The sequence below is a fragment of the Salvelinus fontinalis genome, chromosome 7 (assembly GCF_029448725.1).
Source record: "Salvelinus fontinalis isolate EN_2023a chromosome 7, ASM2944872v1, whole genome shotgun sequence".
Lineage (NCBI taxonomy): Eukaryota > Metazoa > Chordata > Actinopteri > Salmoniformes > Salmonidae > Salvelinus > Salvelinus fontinalis.
In genome coordinates, this window is record NC_074671.1 from 21,733,848 (window position 1) to 21,748,963 (window position 15,116).

A 15,116-nucleotide genomic window follows, 5' to 3' on the forward strand; every position below is an offset into this window, starting at 1 on the left:
GCACGCTCCAACATTCAATCATGATTTACAAGTGAAGCATTTGCGTTTAGTGAGTCTGTCAGATCAGACACTGCAGGGATGACCAGGGATGTTCTCTTGATAAGCGTGAATTGGACCAGTTTCCTGTCCTGCCAAGGATTTGAAATGTAACGGGTAATTTTGGGTGTCAGGGAAAATGTATGGAGTAAAAAGTACATTATTTTCTTTAGGAATCTAGTGAAGTAAAAGCAAAAGTGTAAATGGTAAAGTAAAGTACAGATACCAAAAAAACTACTTAAGTAGTACTTCAAAGTATTTTTACTTAAATACTGTACACCTCTGATATCAGGTCTCTTTATTTATTAGCTAATGTTGTAAATCCATTTTAATTAAGTGTTGTGTGTCATTGTGTTCTATATCATTCAGAAACATAAATCAGAATTGTCTGTGTGAAAGCTGTTTTCAGCTGCACTTCCACTGATAGCCACATGAAGCCAGTATTCCACTTCACACCAAGGTGCAAGTCTAAGAAGCAATGGCAGTGAAAAACAATGTGCTCCAATGATTATGTTACTGCAATCTGACCACACACTAGCTGAATCTACCTTCTGTTACAATACTACAGCCATTTACATGTCATAACGCCCTGTGGATATGCCCTAATAAAGTAGTGCACACACCAATGCTCCAGATCAAGTTAGATGGCTATACTGTAGTTATCCATAATATAAATAATTACTTTCCAGAGATTATATCTCTGTGTGTGGGAGAGGGTGGGAGGCATTTATTCCAGGTGACAGGTTTACATTCAGTAATGCATAAGACAGTTGGAACACACCCTTCATAAGGATCGGGTAAAGACATGTGTGGTCTGAGGTGTATTAAGAAGATGTAGTCTACAGACGTGTCGCCGTGACATTCTTTGTAACCCCTACTACACTCTAAAGGGAATACTTGTCATACCCAAAGCCTGTTAATACTAGCCTAAAATTATATTGATCAACTCCAGCATTTTGCCTCTGAATTTCCCTCAAAATCAGATGCATAGAGACTGATATAGGCATTTGCCCTGAAATAACCAGCAAGCTTAGTTATTCAGTAGTGCACGCACCTCCATTTCAATAGCTATAACAGATACTACTCTCCCTGCCGTTGCATTGGGCAGCAGGAGTGACATTTGTCTGAATACAGTAGTCCAGAGGGACAGTAACTGCTTTTATCTCACTCAATAAAGAAACTGGAATTGAGCTCCAACAGCCAGCCCACATATGCTTAACTGACAGTAACCTTGCCCTATGAGGGTTGACCTAAAGCGTTTCCTTCATTTCGCAATAGGGGGCGTGAATGTGTGGAACGCTTGGTTCTATTGTGGAGAGCGAGAGGACGGTTTTGCAGGTGAGGCACTCTCTGCTGAACTGCATTTAGGCTACGGCAACCCGCCAACTAGACATTTCAGAAATAACGGTATTTGTCTGAGCGGATTGTATCAGTTGGCTGTGAGCACAAAAATACCTACAGGAATCAGGTAAACACGTTTTCAAGTGAAGTACCCTATATAGTTCATTCGGGACGGACTTTAGCGCGTTAATGTTAATGAGAGTAGCCTAATGTCTGTTCGATTTGTTTTGGGTCACTGAGTAATGTTAGTGTGTTTACTGTGAAGCTCTATCGATGGGTGTTTTGAAAGTTTACCTTGTTGCAGGTATACATATTTCCCATTAGAAGTTGTCTAAACATTTTTGAGCGAACTGTATTGCCATATGCGCATTACATTATTTGCGAAAATGACTGGTTTTTACAACAATATCCCACATCCGTGCGAGGGAGATATTACATATATTCCCTTGAATTATGACCATTTCTCCTTTTAGGCTACTGTATTTTACTGGATCAGGTCTCCATGCGTTCAATAGCTGTTGATACAAAGTATCCTGTGCGTAAAGCTTTGAGGATAGACATATGGCTACTGTATTCTACATCTGGAATTCATTCTCCAGTCGCTGTAAGCTACTCTGTAGAATGGTTTCATTTTGAAACAGCAAATAACACGTTACTTATTTTCATGCATACTGTAATAGTGAATATATTAATATCTGCAGCAGTACACCGGTCTTTGGCAGTAGGCTGTAGGGAAAATATTCGATTTTAGTCTCTGCAGTCAAGAATGTTGATGTGCGGTGATTGTCGTGTACAGATGGCTGGCTTCACTGCAGGCGCGTGCCACTGTCAAAAACATTGGCGCCTGTTCTGATTGGAGTTTGGAATGAACACTGCTGGAGGCCTACAAATATTGATGTAGCCTAAATTATTACTGTTTTACAAATGGTATACTGGTGTAGCCTATTTGATCTCAAGGTTATGTTGGTTATGTTTTGCACTTTGAGTGTTGGACATCTTATCTTTTATTACATTTTTCCCCCCACATCACTCTGGATCAACTTGAATGCAATTCTGGATGGGACCTGGATGTGCTGTATGAATTATCATGGTGAGTACAAATAAGTACTTCCTACATTTTCACACAAAAGGAATATAACCTGTTGGAGGGGTCTGCCCTTGTCAACTATCAACACATTGTGGGACATTTAAGTCTACTGTAGGCTACAACTGTTAGGCTCCTTTGCGATTGCCAAATGCCTTGGAGGCTATAAATGCATAGCCTAGCCTACCCCAGCAAATGGCATTGCAGGAATGACTCAGAGAGAGTTGAATTGGGGTGAATTGACTACAGCCAGGATGCCAAAGTGCATCCCTTCCTTTTGCTGTGGCAAGGAAGTGAATAAACTCAAGAAACACAGTTCAAAAAGGTTATTTTTAGGACAGCCTGTTCTGTTTGGGTTTTAACCTACCGGTATTTGTCTCGTATTTAATCTTCCGAACCCCCCAAAGCTGTGGATTAACCACAGCAAATGTCAGTCAGCACTAGAAACACTAAGCTATTAAAATACTACAGAAATGTCTGTCAGTCTTCGGTCTGGCGTGCTGTTATTGTATTTTTTTGTGCAGCTGATACTTCCTATTTATATCGTTGGGCTTCTTCTGTCCATTCCCTAGGGGAAAAGTTCAGTTCCTGCTAGGCAGATGTGCCTCTGGTTCTCTCCTCTCTCTCTCTCTCTATCTCAATTCAATTTAAGGGCTTTTTTGGCATGGGAAACATATGTTTACATTGCCAAAGCAAGCGAAATAGATAATAAACAAACGTGAAATAAACAAAAAACATTTCTACAGTAAACATTACACTCACAAAAGTTCCAGAAGAATAAAGACATGTCAAATGTCGTATTATGTGCAAATAGTTAAAGTACAAAAGGGAAAATAAATAAACATAAACATGGGTTGTATTTACAATGGTGTTTCTTCTTCACTGGTTGCCCTTGTGGCAACAGGTCACAAATCGTGCTGCTGTGATGATACACTGTGGTATTTCACCCAATAGATATGGGAGTTGATCAAAAGTGGGTTTGTTTTCAAATTCTTTGTAGGTCTGTGTAATTTTGGGGAAATATTTGTCTCTAATATGGTCATACATTTTGCAGGTTAGGAAGTGCAGATCAGTTTCCACCTCATTTTGTGGGCAGTGTGCACATAGCTTGTCTTCTCTTGAGTGCCAGGTCTGCCTATAGCAGCCTTTCTCAATAGCAAGGCAATGCTCACTGAGTCTGTCAGGTATTCTGCCACTGTGTACTCTCTGTTTAGGGCCAAAATATGTTCTAGTTAGCTCTGTTTCTCTTCTCTCTCTCTCTCTGTCTCTTTCTCTCAGGGGAGTGTTTTCCTGCAATACGATACAACAAAAGCAAAAATAATCCTTATTGATCTGCAGGTATAACTCAGACTCAGCCTCCTTTCCCAGCAGCAGTCATAAAGTGCTCCATTACCAGAATGACTCATGCCTACTGAACAGACAGTTTTCATGTAGCCAAACTTATGGGATGATTATGAATGCTTAAGTGCTATGGAAGTCAAAGTATCATCTCAGCTTGGTAAATATTTGATTGTAATACCCTGGCTATGCCTGCTCCAGTGTAGCTTCCCCCTGCCTTGTAGTTTGGGAGAAAACGACCACTGTTTCAGGTTGTCAGGGCTTTTGTGCATATAGTCTTTTTAATTAAACTTAGGTGCAAAGACCTCTGTACTCACATTACAGTTTCCTGATTATATTTTGTAAAGCAATATATATAGTCGCCCCTGACTGCAAGATTGTTATGCACTGATTAAATAGTTATATTTACTTTTTGAGATTGTAAGATAGAATCTCAGATTGCACTGCACTCTCCCTCTAATATAGAAGCTCATGAAAGAAGGTTAGAAGAACTCTATAGGCTATGCACAATGCATTCCGTAAGCCAGTGCTTCCCAAACTTTTTATAGTCCCATACCCCTTCAAACATTCAACCTCCAGCTGCGTACCCCCTCTAGCACCAGGGTCAGCGCACTCTCAAATGTTGTTTTTTTGCCATCATTGTAAGCCTGCCACACACACACTATACAATACATTTATTAAACATAAGAATGAGTGTGAGTTTGTCACAACCCGGCTCGTGGGAATTGACAATGAGCTCTTATAGGACCAGAGCACAAATAATAATAATCAATAATTTTGCTTTTTATTTAGCCATCTTACATATAAAACCTTATTTGTTCATCAAAAATTGTGAATAACTCACCACAGGTTAATGAGAAGGGTGTGCTTGAACGGATGTACATAAATCTGCAGTGTTAGGTTGTATTGGAGAGAGTCTCAGTCTTTTTCCACACAGTCTGTGCCTGTATTTAGTTTTCATGCTAGTGAGGGCCGAGAATCCACTCTCACATAGGTACGTGGTTATAAAAGGCATCAGTGTCTTAACAGCGCGATTTGCCAAGGCAGGATACTCTCAGTATCCTAAATCTGGGAGTGGCTTCTGATTAAATTCAATTTTCACAGAACCACTTGTTGCAATTTCGATGAGGCTTTCTTGTTCAGATATCGGTAAGTGGACTGGAGGCAGGGCATGAAAGGGATAACAAATCCAGTTGTTTGTGTCATCTGTTTCGGGAAAGTACCTGCGTAATTGTGCACCCAACTCACTCAGGTGCTTCGCTATATCACATTTGACATTGTCCGTAAGCTTGAGTTCATTTGCACACAAGAAATCATCCAATGATGGAAAGACCTGTGTTTTGAAGAGCTCCAATTTCTTAATCATAGCCTGAATTTTGTCCCGCACATTGAATATAGTTGCGGAGAGTCCCTGTAATCCTAGATTCAGATCATTCAGGCGAGAAAAAACATCACCCAGATAGGCCAGTCATGTGAGAAACTCGTCATCATGCAAGCAGTCAGACAAGTGAAAATTATGGTCAGAAAATAAAACTTTAAGCTCGTCTCTCAATTTAAAAAAAACGTGTCAATACTTTGCCCCTTGATAACCAGTATATTGTAAAAGCGTTACATGGTCGCTGCCCATATCATTGCTTTGCATAGTGCAGAAAATACACGAGAGTTCAGGAGCCTTGCTTTAACAAAGTTAAACATTTTCACTGCAGTGTCCAAAACGTCTTACAAGCTGTCAGACATTCCCTTGGCAGCAAGAGCCACTCGGTGGATGCTGCAGTGTACCCAAGTGGCGTCGGGAGCAACTGCTTGCACACGTATTACCACTCCACTATGTCTCCCTGTCATGGCCTTAGCACCATCAGTACAGGTACCAACACATCTTGACCACTAAAGTCCTTTTTATGTCACAAAGCTGTCCAGTACTTAAAAAATATCCTCCCCTGTTGTCCTGGTTTCCAGTGGTTTGCAGAAGAGGATGTCTTCCTTAATTGACCCCCCATAAACGTAACGGACATATACCAGGAGCTGTGCCAGGCCCGCCACGTCTGTTGACTCATCCAGCTGTAACGCATAGAATTCACTGGCTTGTATGCAAAGCAGTAATTGTTTCAAAACATCTCCTGCCATATCACTGATGCGTCGTGAAAGTGTTGTTTGATGAAGGCATTGTGTGTATAGTTTTTTTGGCCTTTTCCCCCAGCCATATCTGCAGTAGCAGGAATAATTAAGTCCTCCACAATAGTATGGGGCTTGCCTGTCCTAGCCACTCGGTAGCTCACCATATAACACGCTTCTAGACCCTTGTTATTAATGGGATCTGTTGCTTTTATACATGTCTTATTACTTGAAAGTTATCTTAATTCTCGCTCAAAAAAACTCCTGTGACTTATTTTTCAAATTGGCATGTTTTGTTTCTAAATGTCTGCGCAAGAGTGAAGGTTTCATCGAGTTGTGAGATAGTACTTTTGCACATATAACACACTGTGGCTCAGGAAAGGCACTACTCCCAATATAAGTGAACCCCAAATCAATGTAGTTCTTATCATATTTGCGCCTCTTCGATGGTCCAACATCCCTGTCTGTTGTTCGGTGCTTTCCCGGATAAGGGGGCAGTAGCTCTTCGGCTGCATCAGATTCACAACTGTCAGAGTCCACACTAGCTGGGCTAACAACAAATGTAGAATTACTGATGCTAGCATTGGATGTGCTCGTGGAAGCAGAACAACTTGTGTCGTCGACAGGTGCAAGTGTAGTACTGCTGGTAGTAGCAGTACTACCAGTAGAGCTGGTATGTGTCTCTATGGATGCGGGCCTTACTTTTTTTAACCAGTTATCAATTTTCGAGCAAACGGAATGAGTAGCAGCTACATTTGGCTACATACGGACCGTTAGGGAAATTCCCGCGAGACAGTAACGATTAATGTGATTGGATGTTCATTATTTGACTAGGCTACCTATATTTGACGTTGTGCTGTTATTTCGCTGAATACTAGATTTTTGGCAGTGAAACGAGGTTACTCTGTCATCGAGTGTATAAGAGGCGAAGTCAGGTGCAGGAGAGTAGAGTGATGTAAACATGCACACTTTTATTTTAGTTCCAAAACGAGAGCACTACATAAATCAAATGCACTCAAAACACGGAACATAACAAAAGTAAAGCGCGTAATAAAACACCACAATAACATGAAACAATTACACACAAAACATGATGGGAAACAGAGGGTTAAATACAAGTAGATTGATTGGGGAAATGAAAACCAGGTGTGTATGGAAACAAGACAAGACAAATGGAAATATGAAAAATGGAGCGGTGATGGCTAGAAAGCCGGTGACGTCGATCACGGAACGCCGCCCAAACAAGGAGAGGAGCCGACTTCAGCGGAAGTCGTGACATACTCGTGCGAGAAAAAAACCTAACCCAAATGTATAGCCCCGTTGGAAAATATAAATGGACTGTTTGAAAATGTGAAGAAAAAAAATAATTGGCCCAGCGCACAATTGGCCCAGCATCGTCCGGGTTAGGGGACGGTTTGGCCGGGGTTGGCCAAAAAATCTTGCCTGTCATCTTAGCTTTAACACAAACGCACACATGCAGGCACAAATGCTACACACAGACATTAACACTCAAAACTATGCCAGTCTACACCAGCAGTACCCAGGGGAGCAGGCCTCCACATCTTGTTTGATATTTTTCCATTGATACTCTCACTGTAATTACAAATCTGCTACATCTCACACTGGCCAAGATCAAAAGTTGATTCCATACGCAATACACTGGTCTACTCAATGATTCAAAGAAACCCTTTTTTTAACCTTTAACCAATTGCTTGTGCCTATGTTAAACTAAAGATTGACTTATTGAAGCATCCCTCACCCTGGCTATGTTGTATTGATGAGGGGCTTTAAACGTGATGAATGAAACTGCAATGGATAGATGCCCGTATTCACAAAGCGTCTCAGAGTAAGAGTGCTGATTTAGGATCGGTTTAGCCTTTTAGAACATATTGAATAAGATTACATGGGCAGGGGGGACCTGATCCTAGATCATCACTCCTACTGTGAGGCAGTGGGAATACAGGCCCAGTTGTATGTCAATTGCATTGTAAATCAGGCTCAGAAAACAGATGTAGCCTGCCTATTGCCCACTGTGCTCAAACAGGTAGATTCAATGTTGTTTTCACAAAGTTATTTTAATCATGTTACATTGTTATTACAGTGTTTTTACAGTTCTACCAACATGGAAAACAAAATAGTCATCAACAGACATTTTTTGCCTTTTGTACCCAATTTAAAAAAAAGCGCTATAGCTGGACTCAATATTTGAACTCGTTCAGTTGTTTGTTGACAAGTCTTATCAAATCTCTATCAAAAGTGAACATTGAACTGACATCTGTGCTCAGTGAGTAGGTCTCAGTTAACTCAGTGCTGCTAGGTCCTTATCATACACTGTGTGATGAGTGTTGCGCGCTGACTGTAACAGAAATAATGGTCATCGATGATTAGGTTGTTCATTGACCGTGGTCTGAAATCTTTGGCCTCAAAAGCACTTCTCTTTTATTGATGTAATGGCCATAAACAAAAGCTAATCTCCTGAGTCAATATTCTTCCTTCCTCTATCTCCGGCCTTTTATATCAGGGATTGAAAGATCATTGTTCCAAGTCATGCGGTCGCAATGATAATTACTTTGACAGGGTATGACTAAGTAGCCTATCTTTCGCATGACATTTTCTTATAAAATCCTAGTTTTGGATGATTTGTCAAGTCTTCCCCTGAGTGCATTTACACTGGATTTCTGATATCACGGCCAAAGGTTTCACTAATAGCCGGGAGTGCTGTGTAAAACAGGAAGTGAGCGTGGGTAACAGAAAAGTATGAGGCAGCACTAATGACATAACCTCACTGACAATGTACCACCGTCTGTGGAATGATGCCTGTTATGTATTTAGTGGTGAATGGGTAAGCCATTGTATCCTTAGCTTGGGACTTTTAAATGTATCTATACACTCAAATGTCATCCAAAAAGCTTTTCAGTGTCTACACAGCTGCATCTACAGCTTACATAATGAATGCAAATGGGTATTAGAAGGCTGTTCGTGACAAAAATACGCTTTTCTCCTGCCTTTTATGAGTGCCAGGTCTGTGGAGTCAAAAACTTGATTTCCCTGTGTTTTATATATATTTCCACACTATGAGGTTGGAATAATACTGTGTAATTGTGAAAATGATGATAATGCTTTTTTTTGTGTAAGGGCTGTTTGAAAAGACTGCCTGAAGTTTCAACCTGTTTTGGTGGGACGGAGTTTTGGCCTGCCTGGTGACATCACTCCCAGACAGTCCGAACAAAATTCTTGGTTGAGAAATTGCTATTTGCTAAGAAGCTATTTTTGACCACTTTAACTGAGTAAGGTACTTAATTGTTACCCACTAAGATGATAGGGTTGCCTACTATGTCGAGACACCCGAGTCGAGGCATTTTGAGTGTCCGCTGTAGGTTCAACTCTGCCTCAGTGCTGCTCATTTGGCTGGCTGTGCTGTGATGGCTTTCTCTCCAGCAAAGTGTGCCCATTCTTCACGTTGAGTCCACTGTAAAAGTCTGATTGAGGTTTCAGACATCATTAAAGATGATTTTCCTAAAAGTCTGTGTTGAGGGACTGCCAGAGCTAGAGCCCAATTGCTCAGCAAAGCAATTATAGTCTCTGTCATATTAGATAGTGTGCAGGGCAATGGTTGAAAAACAGCCCAATAGACAAGGAATGAAGGCCGGAGCTTTGAAGACGTGTGTGTGTGTGTGTGTGTGTGTGTGTGTGTGTGTGTGTGTGTGTGTGTGTGTGTGTGTGTGTGTGTGTGTGTGTGTGTGTGTGTGTGTGTGTGTGTGTGTGTGTGTGTGTGTGTGTGTGTGTGTGTGTGTGTGTGTGTGTGTGTGTGTGTGTGTGTGTGTGTTCCCACAGCAGATCTGTCAGGTTTGGCTGCATGCCCGCGGCAGGTGAAGGAGGGAACTTGCAAATCAAAACAGCAGACAAACTCCTCTCTCACAAACATGTACAGTGTGTACTAGGTTAGTCAGTTGAGTAGTATACTGAGTTACATACTGAGCAATAGCAATGCAACACAGCATTGGATGTAGCAAGCCCAGATCTAGGCTATATTAGTTACTGTAGATCATGTTGTCTATCAGTATACTGTGGATCAGTACCACTCTTTTCATGCTGCTCTTATCTGAGGCATGCCTAACTGAATGTGTGTGCATGTTGTATTGGCCCAGTTCCAGAGACAGAACATCTAGTATAGACGTCTGTCTCTTGAGCAGGCCTATTTCACAGTCACCACCCTCCATACAGGACTGTAGGATTCCATGCAATTGTCTGTCTAGCTTTCAGCGTGCAGATGCATTCTATAGGGCTGGCACAATTACCGTATAACCATGTATCTGACGGTTATGGATGAAGACCGTCATGAAAATAAAATAACCGTCATAACCTTTTAACCTTTTTTGTTATTTATTTTTACAAACAGCTGACTGGGCGGCCGGGAATTTGTGTCCGTTTCTGCGGTAACATGGTCTCTTAAAAACGTGATGAAGCGTTGTTGCTCCTTGCTGAAACAAACCGGGTGTTGTAGCAAACAAGCACACAGAGAAAGGTACCAGCGAGGTGCAGCAGCAGAACACAGAGAAAGGTGCCAGCGAGGTGCAGCAGCAGAACACAGAGAAAGGTGCCAGCGAGGTGCAACAGCAGAACACAGAGAAAGGTGCCAGCGAGGTGCAACAGCAGAACACAGAGAAAGGTGCCAGCGAGGTGCAACAGCAGAACACAGAGAAAGGTGCCAGCGAGGTGCAACAGCAGAACACAGAGAAAGGTGCCAGCGAGGTGCAACAGCAGAACACAGAGAAAGGTGCCAGCGAGGTGCAGCAGCAGAACACAGAGAAAGGTGCCAGCGAGGTGCAGCAGCAGAACACAGAGAAAGGTGCCAGCGAGGTGCAACAGCAGAACACAGAGAAAGGTGCCAGCAAGGTGCAGCAGCAGAACACAGAGAAAGGTGCCAGCGAGGTGCAGCAGCAGAACCCAGAGAAAGGTGCCAGCGAGGTGCAGCAGCAGAACACAGAGAAAGGTGCCAGCGAGGTGCAACAGCAGAACACTGAGAAAGGTGCCAGTGAGGTGCAGCAGCAGAACACAGAGAAAGGTGCCAGCGAGGTGCAGCAACAGAACACAGAGAAAGGTGCCAGCGAGGTGCAGCAACAGAACACAGAGAAAGGTGCCAGCGAGGTGCAGCAGCAGAACCCAGAGAAAGGTGCCAGCAAGGTGCAGCAGCAGAACACAGAGAAAGGTGCCAGCGAGGTGCAGCAGCAGAACACAGAGAAAGGTGCCAGCGAGGTGCAGCAACAGAACACAGAGAAAGGTGCCAGCGAGGTGCAGCAACAGAACACAGAGAAAGGTGCCAGCGAGGTGCAGCAGCAGAACCCAGAGAAAGGTGCCAGCAAGGTGCAGCAGCAGAACACAGAGAAAGGTGCCAGCGAGGTGCAGTAGCAGAACCCAGAGAAAGGTGCCAGCGAGGTGCAGCAGCAGAACACAGAGAAAGGTGCCAGCGAGGTGCAGCAGCAGAACACAGAGAAAGGTGCCAGCGAGGTGCAGTAGCAGAACCCAGAGAAAGGTGCCAGCGAGGTGCAGCAGCAGAACACAGAGAAAGGTGCCAGCGAGGTGCAGCAGCAGAACACAGAGAAAGGTGCCAGCGAGGTGCAGCAGCAGAACACAGAGAAAGGTGCCAGCGAGGTGCAGCAGCAGAACACAGAAATATAATCTATGGCAGTGTAACGGATGTGAAATGCGCTAGTAGCATTTCAATCAGTTACGTCACTTGCTCTGAGACTTAAGTAGTGTTGCCCCTTGCTCTGCAAGGGCCGCGGCCTTTGTGGAGCGATGGGTAACGACCGTGCTTCGTGGGCGACCGTTGTTGATGTGTGCAGAGGGTCCCTGGTTCGCGCCCGTGTCGGGGCGAGGGGACACCGTAAAGTTAAACTGTTACAGCAGCACATGCAGTCAGGAGTGGAGGAGAGAAAATTATTATAATTTTTTGGTCTGTTATTCAGACCATTATTACGGAGACCACGGTCATTTGGCCGGCCAATTTACCGTCATCCAAAATTCCATTAGCGTCACAGCCCTAGCATTCTAGTCCATCTTAAAATGCCGCAGTTAAGACCTTTTTTAATTAAGGACCCCGCATGGCTGCACATAGAGGCAATGTTTTTGCTATTGCCTCACAAAAAAAACAGCCACTACTTTTTACTCTGTGTGAGATATTCTATTGCAGTAATTGTCCTTGGTGCCTTCTTCAGCTCATAGAAATACTTTGTGATTCATCCCCCCTGCTGAGTGAATGCCCTCTGTAGATGCGTCAGTGATGGATTCTGGAAGGGCTTCGCTGAATAGATCTGGGTGTTTTTTCTGAACTTTTTTTTTAGCTTTCCCTTGTTAGAATGTTATTAGCATGGATCTGACAAACATTATATAGCTTAAAACCTATCACAGGCAAAGAAGATGTGTGTGGGGGGTGTTGTGTGTGTGTCTGTGTATGTTTGTGTGCACACTAGAGCTGGGAGATATGGGCAAAAATCCATATCATGATAAATTGACTGAATTATCACGATAATGATACATTTAACAATATGTTTGTATAACATTAATGTGCAACATAGTTATTTTTACATTCCCCTTAAAACTACTACTACTGGCCTCCCGAGTAGCACCACGGTCTAATGGACTACATTGCAGTGCTAGAGGTGTCACTACAGATCCTGGTTCGATCCTGGGCTATGTCGCAGCCGGACGCGAACGGGAGACCCATGAGGCGGCACACAACTGACCCAGCATCGTCCGGGTTAGGGGATGGTTTGTCCGGCTGGGATGTCCTTGTCCCATCATGCTCTAGTGACTCCTGGTGGCGGCCGGGCGCATCCACACCGAATTTGGTCGCCAGCTGTACGATGTTTCCTTCGACACATTGGTGCGGCTGGCTTCCGGGTTAAGAGAGCAGTGTGTCGAGAAGCAGTGCAGCTTGGCGGGATCGTGTTTCGGAGGAGTCATGGCGCTCGACCTTTGCCTCTCCCGAGTCCGTATTAGAGTTGCAGCGATGGGACAAGACTGCAACTACCAATTGGATATCACGAAGTTGTTGAGAAAAAAGAGTAAGTACAAATAATAATACTGCTACTACTTTGAATGGTGTAGCTTTCAATTGTCCCATTAACACTCATACATTAGCAAACATATTTTATTTCAAATTTCACATATCTCTAGTAAAGGCTACTTATTGTGGTGAATGATAGTTGATTCTGCACCACATTATTTGAAAATACTCAAATACACAGAAGTATTTCAATGACAAATACTTAAATACACATGAATTTGAAGCCAGCTCTGGTGTGCACTTGTCTATATGTGTTTGTATGACTAAGCTTGTGTGTGTACCCGTCGCTAGACTGTGACGCTAAGCTACTTCTCTCCTCCTCGCCATGGGCCTTGTCTGCTCTGTGACTGACTCATCAGCAATATCTCCACACACACACACACACACACACACACACACACACACACACACACACACACACACACACACACACACACACACACACACACACACACACACACACACACACACGACCAGCCCGCTATTTCCCGCTTAGATGACCAATTACCACACACCACATTAGCCAGTAGCTATCAGTTAAGGCATCTCTCTCTTTGTTGTATGGCTTTGCATGAATACACGTGTCTGCTTTATGGCGGGCGGCTAGCCTGAGGCGTTTGGACTCCCCCCTGGTCGTGAATAATTAAAGATCTATTTAACCAGTGTGGGGCGGACTCAGGTGCGAGGACAGATAAAGCATCCCACCCACCTACTGCTCCGGTCTTTATCTGTTTCCTAGGGTGCATCTCAATAGTGTGAAGTGACGTCCTCCATCATCCCCTTCTCCTTTCCTCCATATACAGTGACATTCAAGAACTAGACAGGTGAAAGTAAATCTGTGTGCATCATCCATATTGATTTGACTTAGCCTGTGTTTTCAGTAAAGATGAAGGAGAGGAGACAAGGAGAAGAAGCCTCACTGCAGTGGTGGTTTATCAGCCTAACCATGACTTATAACATGGTAATGACATGTAAATAGCCATGTACAGTCAGTTTAATTACAGTGTAGATATCTGTGAGCTTTGCATTTCTAATGGTAGGTGAAGTCCTATAGGCTTCAGGGACTGCAGTGTAGCGGAACATGCATGTCACTTAATGGTGGTGTGATGGTTGTATGGAGCCCAGTCCTGTGAAGGCAGGAGAAAGGGTATCTGAGGAGAATTCTAACATACTAGTTCAGCTGCTGGGCCCATACAAAGGATGGATGGGGAAAGCAGGCCAGTCATTGGGACTGCCCTCTGTCTCTCTGCCTGTCTGCCATGTTGTTTTATAGCTCTGTTGCTTTCCCTTCTCACCGTCTAGCGAATAAATCTGTCCCTCGGATGTTACACTTTCTCCCCTGTTCTATATTTTTTTAATAGTTGTAATTTCAATGACTCCGTGGGTTAGAGCGGGGTGATGGCAACGCCAGGGCTGTGGGTTTGATTCCCGCATGGGCCACACGTAGTTAATGTATCACTGTTTTTGTCAACAGTTTGTAGTCAACAAAATTGATCCTAACCCTCCTGGTTGATCAGATATATCTTGGTGTCACTGATGTACTAATGTGTTTTTAATTTCATTCTTGCATCCATCCTTGACAAAGGGGCACAGTAATGTGCAACAGTAATGTAGGTGACTGTGTTAATTTGAAATCGAACTCTAAGCCGTTGGCTGCGAGGGATTGGGGGTTTACTACAGATTAGCTGTAATCCAATGGCTAAATCCCAGTTTTGGACAATGTGTGGCGGATTGGTCATTGCCTGGACTGATTCTGCAGGGTGTGAAGCAACAGCATACTCATTAAGAGCAGCCGGGAGGTGTTGAATGTTGATTGAATGTTGTTAAATGTTGATGACAGTGCGATAGTGCATCTAAACTTGGACCGTGCTAACACATCAGATGGTCTGTGTACAGAGGGCTTATTTTTGCATAGGCTAAGTGATGATATAGGCTTGTAGCTAATAGGTTGACCATGGAGAGTGGCCCACCAAGCCTTGGGCACCCCTACAGCACCATCACTTAAGCAATAATACATGAGAGGACATGTGTTATGACATTTTTATCATGGCTGTGACGTGGTCATAGCCACGAGGCGAAGCCGAGTAGACCACCACAGCCATGATAAAAATGTCATACCACATGGCCTCTAATGTA

At 43.4% G+C, this 15,116-nt stretch overlaps 1 protein-coding gene across 2 annotated transcripts in view; it reads left to right on the forward strand.

Annotated features, from left to right (window-relative positions):
* The first annotated feature begins 1,324 nt into the window (after positions 1-1,324).
* epb41l3a (erythrocyte membrane protein band 4.1-like 3a) overlaps positions 1,325-15,116 on the forward strand; it is an 84,657-nt gene continuing 70,865 nt past the window's right edge. The window contains exon 1 of one of the 2 annotated variants that reach the window (XM_055928683.1): positions 1,325-1,374. The gene's annotated coding sequence lies outside the window, so the exon portion shown is untranslated. Of the gene's footprint in view, positions 1,375-1,524; positions 2,468-15,116 lie in introns of those variants that run through there. The other variant, XM_055928671.1, reaches the window with a different exon arrangement.